Consider the following 5,949-nt stretch of genomic DNA (forward strand, 5'->3'; position numbering starts at 1 on the left):
CAAAATCACATGATTTCATTGGTAAAATGTTTTATGTTTGTCCCACGTTGAGACGGTTTTTGTCACGCATTGCAGACTGCCCCTGTTAGAAGGATAATTGCATGATTGCCTATATACTTCAGCATGGCCAAACTATTCTTTTATTTTGTCTCTCCCCTTTGTGTTGCATGGTGGCCATTGCGCTCACAGCGTGAACAGGCGCAACAGCATGAACTTAATCAGCAGTATGGGAGCTTGGTAACATTGTTCACAGTTACCTAATCAGAGTCATTTCTTGTGGCTCTCCCGATAAACACTTGAAATTGGTAAATGCTTTATGTAAAACAGAAATCCTCAAAGCGAAAGCAGTTCTACCGGCACAGCAGGAGAGCTAATACCACAATAGTCACTGCACTCAGGAAACTTGCCCCATAATGCTCTGCAGGGCATTACTTTTACAAAACAGTTTTGTTAATAACTTAGCCTGTGGTGGTCCTAGGACAATGGGACCACTCTCAAAACATTCACCACAGTGTGCTTTCCTGTTTACATCATCTCTGAGCCCCCACACTATGTGAGTGGGGACTCCAAAATAATAACCCCTACCACCATGCATTATCTTTTTAAGTTCTCTCATGGCTGGAACTTTTGTTTTACAGCTGTTTTTTTATGGGCCTTGTTTGTATTATAATTGCAACAAGCCTGCTAGCCTTGAAAATGTATCATGCACTATGTTCTCCAGAGGCTACATATACAGTTACACTGCATTATTTTCTCCCGTTTATTTTTCATGTGGTTAAGCTTTCTAAGGACTGACTGTATAACTCTGTAACCATGTTTTTTCAAATGCAATTTTATTGTGATGTCCTCTAAGGGCTATTCTAAGCATTGCAGTCAACATACTATAATATTCGCGAAACAAAAACCATTGGGACCACCTTCAAAATGCTCAGTCTACTTCATCTCTGGGTCTCTAAACTGGGTTAGTGGGAACCCCAAAATAATAACCCTTCCCACCATTCAGTGTCTTAAGCTTTCTCATGGCTAGAACTTTTGTTTTACAGCTGGGAGAAGTTTTGTTTTAAAGGCCTGGTTTGTAATATCATTGCAATAGGGCTGCTAGCCCTAAAAACGCCCTCTAGGGACTAAGTATATGGTTATACTACATTACTTTCTCCTTTTTTATGGGGTTATGTCAGCTAGGGGATAGCAATATGGTTACATGACTATGGGCCTCATTATTAACACAGCGGTAAACACCATCGACCGCCGTGGCCACGGCAAACCGAAGACCGCCATTGGCGGTGAACAGAAACCCGCCATATAAATGATGCAAAAATCTCAATCTGACAAAAATCACCCTGCCACCAGTCACCGCCAGGACCTTGTTGGCGGAAATGCTGAACCTCCCACCCCGCCAACGCCGAGCACACGAACACCCCGTCCTTCAAATAATGAAGCACAAATCACCTTGGTGGTCAGTGGATGCCGAACGACCATTGGCGGTGCAGACCGCCAAGGGTGGAAAGTGGACCCAATAGCAAGAAATGCATACATTGGATAAGTTTGAAACCCACACACCTGACACACATCCACAACACTATAAAACACTCAGACACACCCCACAATCCTTTGCAACGAACGTAGGCCAACTAATACAGAGAACACCAGAAGCAGACACCGAACGCCACAATCCACTATACTTACACCCAACCACACAAGAGCACCCTCACCTAGATCCACACAAGATAACATTCATAACACTTACCATGGCACCCCCCCTAACACCCACGCTTCACAGAAAGGGAGCTAAGGACCATGGTGGACGAGATCCTGAAGGTCGAGCCACAACTATTCGGGGCACAGGTCCAGGACACACCCATCGCCAGGAAGATGGAGCTATGGCAGACAATAGTCAAAAGGGTCAATGCAGTGGGACACCATCCACCTACCAGGGACGTCATCTGCAAGAGATGGAACAACCTGTGTGGGAAGGTCAGGTCCATGGCATCGAGGCACCACATTGCAGTCTAGAAGACTGATGGGAGGACCTCCACCAATACCACCCAACTACACTGACTGGAAGGAAAAGGTACTGCCCATCCTGCACCCTGAGGGACTCACTGGAGGATTGGATTCGGGTAAGTCCTCTACAATTACCCCATATCCATCACACCTGGAATGCATTCATCACCCCACCCCTCCAACTACCACCAGGACCAAAACCCCACCCAGGCCACAAGCACTTAATCCAGCCCCCCTGCATGCCCACAAACCCACTAACAGGCCCACATCCCTCCCCCTGTGCACAGCCACCCACCCTGCTAGGAAACACAATGGCCTACAGCACCCACAACGCACCTCCACATGCTAAGCAAAAAGCAATGCTAACCCCACCAAAGCATCCTGCATAGCCCCAAAGTGTGTAACCTGCACGAAACCGCCCAGGCCTGTGCACCCCATCTGACCATGCTAATGTAACTGACATGTCCATTCCTCCCAACAGGTACCACCACCCATGCCATCCTGACGGACAGGACAAGGAGTGGCAGTGCCCCACAGGGAGACAGAGGCACCTCCCAGGAACTGGGGATGGAACCCTGGACCCTGACGATCACTCTGGCCCCTCACACAGTCCTGGACTGTCATCATCCAGCAGCCCCACCCAGGATACCACTGACAGCCCTACCACCCAGCCAACATCAGCCCTGGGCAACCGTCCCCATACCCGTGTATCCAGGCCACAGACCCGGGTAACACAAGTACAGAGGCCACAGTCACCCCCTACCAGCAGGCAGGAAGACAATGGCCCCAGTACAAGTGGTACCGCCAGACCTGTGCAGGGAACACAGGCACAGGGGGGTAGACCCAGGGGGAGGGCATCAGTGGTCCGGGGGGAGGCCACAGGATGGATGCTGCAGCCCATGACGTGATCTCTGAGGTCCTGGGACCATATCACCATACCCAGGACAGATTGGCCCAGATAGTATCTACCCTGGAGCAGAGACCGAGGATGCAGCAAGCACACCACCAAGAGGCCCTGGAGCAGTGGAAACTGCACAATGTCACGAAGCCAGGCATAGCAGGTACGCTGCTGCAGCTTTTCCCTACACAGCCTGAGGCCCACACAGACCAGGAAGCCCCTACTATAGCCCAGGATACAGACCAGACAACCACAGCATCAGCAGCAACTTCACATGTACCACCCTCTCAGGACACACAGGGGATATCCATCTCAACATGTACCAGCCAACACCAGACGCCCAAACAGACTCTCAGGCCCAGATATGGCACAGGAACACCTGCCAAGAATAAGACCCTCTCTAAGAAGTGACTCTGCCAAAAAACATCCTCCAGGTTTCCCACTGAATCACCCATCAAACAGTCTATCACCCTCCTAGTACATCCAAGGGCCTCATTGTAATTCCTCTCTGTATCTGTTCCAGGATTCCTCACTGGTGTCAGGAGCCAACGCAAGTTGGGATAGCCAGAATCACCAAGAAAAAGACAGCCTGACTGTCTGCTATGTGGCAATAAGTGACAGAAACACCTATCTATGATCCACCCTCTGTCCTCTTGTAGTTGTTCCATCTTGTGTGGCACACTACTGTTCCTCAGCTCAAAGGAATCGTGGACTGAACCAGGGAACCTGGCATTCACATGTGTGATGTACTGGTCTGCAGTACAAACCAATTGACTGTTCATGGAATGAAAGTTCTTCCTGTTTCTGTACACCTGTTCACTGACTCTTGGGGGGGGATGATAGCTATGTGGGTGCCATTGATGGCACCTATCGCATGGGGTATGTTGGCAAAGGCCTAGACATCTGACTTGATGGCAAGGAAGTCAGCACTTTGGGGAAACCTCACATAGGACTGTAGGTGTTGTACAAATGCATTCAGGAATCTTGACAGTATAATGCTAAACATTGGCTGTGAAAAACCTGCAACCATGCCCACTTTCACCTGAAATGAGCCCGTGGCCAGGAAATGGAGTGCAGAGAGCACCTGCACTTCTGTAGGGATGGCATGCTGATAACGATTTGCCGGTGTCAGTGCAGGATCCAGTAATGTACAAAGTTCAATAATAGTTGCACAAGTGAGTCTGTAAGTGATAATGATGTGACACTCCACCATGGTCCGCAAATCAACAAGTGGTCTATACACTGGTGGGGCCCTCCCTCGCCACATGAGTCTGTACCTAGGAGGAGTTGAAAACACGTGTAAGGAACACACATACATCTGCACACATGGTTTCACATTCAGCACTGCTGGCATGACTAATGCATAGTGTGTGTGACATAACAGCAAAATGACCACAATAATATATCAGGGCTGGTCAGGTGAGGTAATGTTTATTGTCACATGCCTATGGGTGTTTAGGGAACAATAGGGCCTGCATTGTGCAGATGACAGTTTTACAACTGCGTAGTTATGGCCAAAATGTCTGCCCCCTGTAATCCAGAACGGTTGTTGTGAAAGTGACCTCATACCGCTAGCGGCTGATGTAATAGCGTAAGGCGGTGTTTACCGGCGTGTGCAAATTCATTGGTTAACATGGATGTCAATGGGGAATCTTAGCATATCATGATCGCCGCCGTCGGTGACGGTGCACACCACCGTGGTGCGTACGCGAACTCATCACCCCAACTTCACTTGACTCTCTGATCTCGTGCAAGCAGGTACTCCACTGAGTGTTCTGCTGTGTCCTGCCTCTGGTCATGGAAATTGCACGGGTTGCAGGGGAAAGGGCCGCGGCCTTCACCCAAGAGGAATTGGAGAGGCTCGTGGACGGGGTCCTGCTCCTGTATGTCAAGCTCTACGGACGGCCACAGGTACAGGTGAGTAGGAGGATTGGGGGCCTTGGATGTGTGTAGTGGTTGGTGTTGGCTGCATACATGTGTGCACTTTTGACACTGGATGGTCCAGGGTTCCTGACAGGCTGCGCGTGTGTGTTCTGTTAGTCGGTTTGAACTGTCCGTCCCATAGTGGACGTATAGCCAGCTATATATGATTGGCCAGTGTCTGACCTCTGTGTTACTTTCTGTGTGTCCCTTATAGGTAAGTGCCCACAAGAGGTGACTTTGGCATGCCATTGCCAAGGAAGTGCGGACCCTGGAGGTCAACAACCGGCGGAGCACCCACTGCAGGAAGAGGTGGGAGGACCTGCGGCGCTGGGCGCGAAAAATCTGCAAGGCCCAGCTGAGGAAGTCCTCCAAACAGGGAAGGGGTGCCCATCGGGCACTGACCCCCCCCTTATGCAACGCATCCTGGCGGTGGCGTACCCGGACCTTGATGGGCGCTTGAAAGCTGCACAGCAGTCACAAGGGGTAAGTACACATACCATATTTTGGACCCTTGATGGATGTGTGTGTGCATTCGTATTTATGCTGTCTAGTTGCAGGGACTTTGACTGATGTCCATCTACATAACGGCCCCCGTGGGGAGTAGGGGTGTTTTGGTCAAGTCTACAATACGTCAGGTCCTTAAGTTAGTTGGGGAATGGCTGTAGAGCAGGGTTCTAGCCACTAGTCAGGGGCGTAGGTAGGTGCTGCCTGTTGGAGGGTTTTCTGGGTAGGTGTATGTGTGAACCACTATTGTACCTCCATTCAGCTATTTACAATTTCTCTCCTGTTTTGTCCCCCCATCCCTGTTCTCTTGTACTGTCTGTGTACATCAGCATCATCTGGCGAGGGAGCTGAGGAACCGGCGAGTGGGGATCCAGCGGCCCACGGATCCTCGGAGGCAGAGTCGTCCGACACCAAGGGGACCAGTGGGTTGGAGGGCGAGGAGAGTACCACGGGGGAGGCAGCTACCACTGGGAGGTAGTGACTCCGATGCCTCCTCCGATAGGAGCTCCCTGGCGGTGGCGGACCCTAGTGGTCCCACCCCTACAGTGTCATCTTCCACCACCCCCATACCATCACGGCCCTCGCAGTTGCTCCCCACCGAGTTGCCCGTGCCCGCTCAC

The sequence above is a fragment of the Pleurodeles waltl genome, chromosome 1_2, assembly GCF_031143425.1.
Source record: "Pleurodeles waltl isolate 20211129_DDA chromosome 1_2, aPleWal1.hap1.20221129, whole genome shotgun sequence".
NCBI classification, from domain to species: Eukaryota; Metazoa; Chordata; class Amphibia; order Caudata; family Salamandridae; genus Pleurodeles; species Pleurodeles waltl.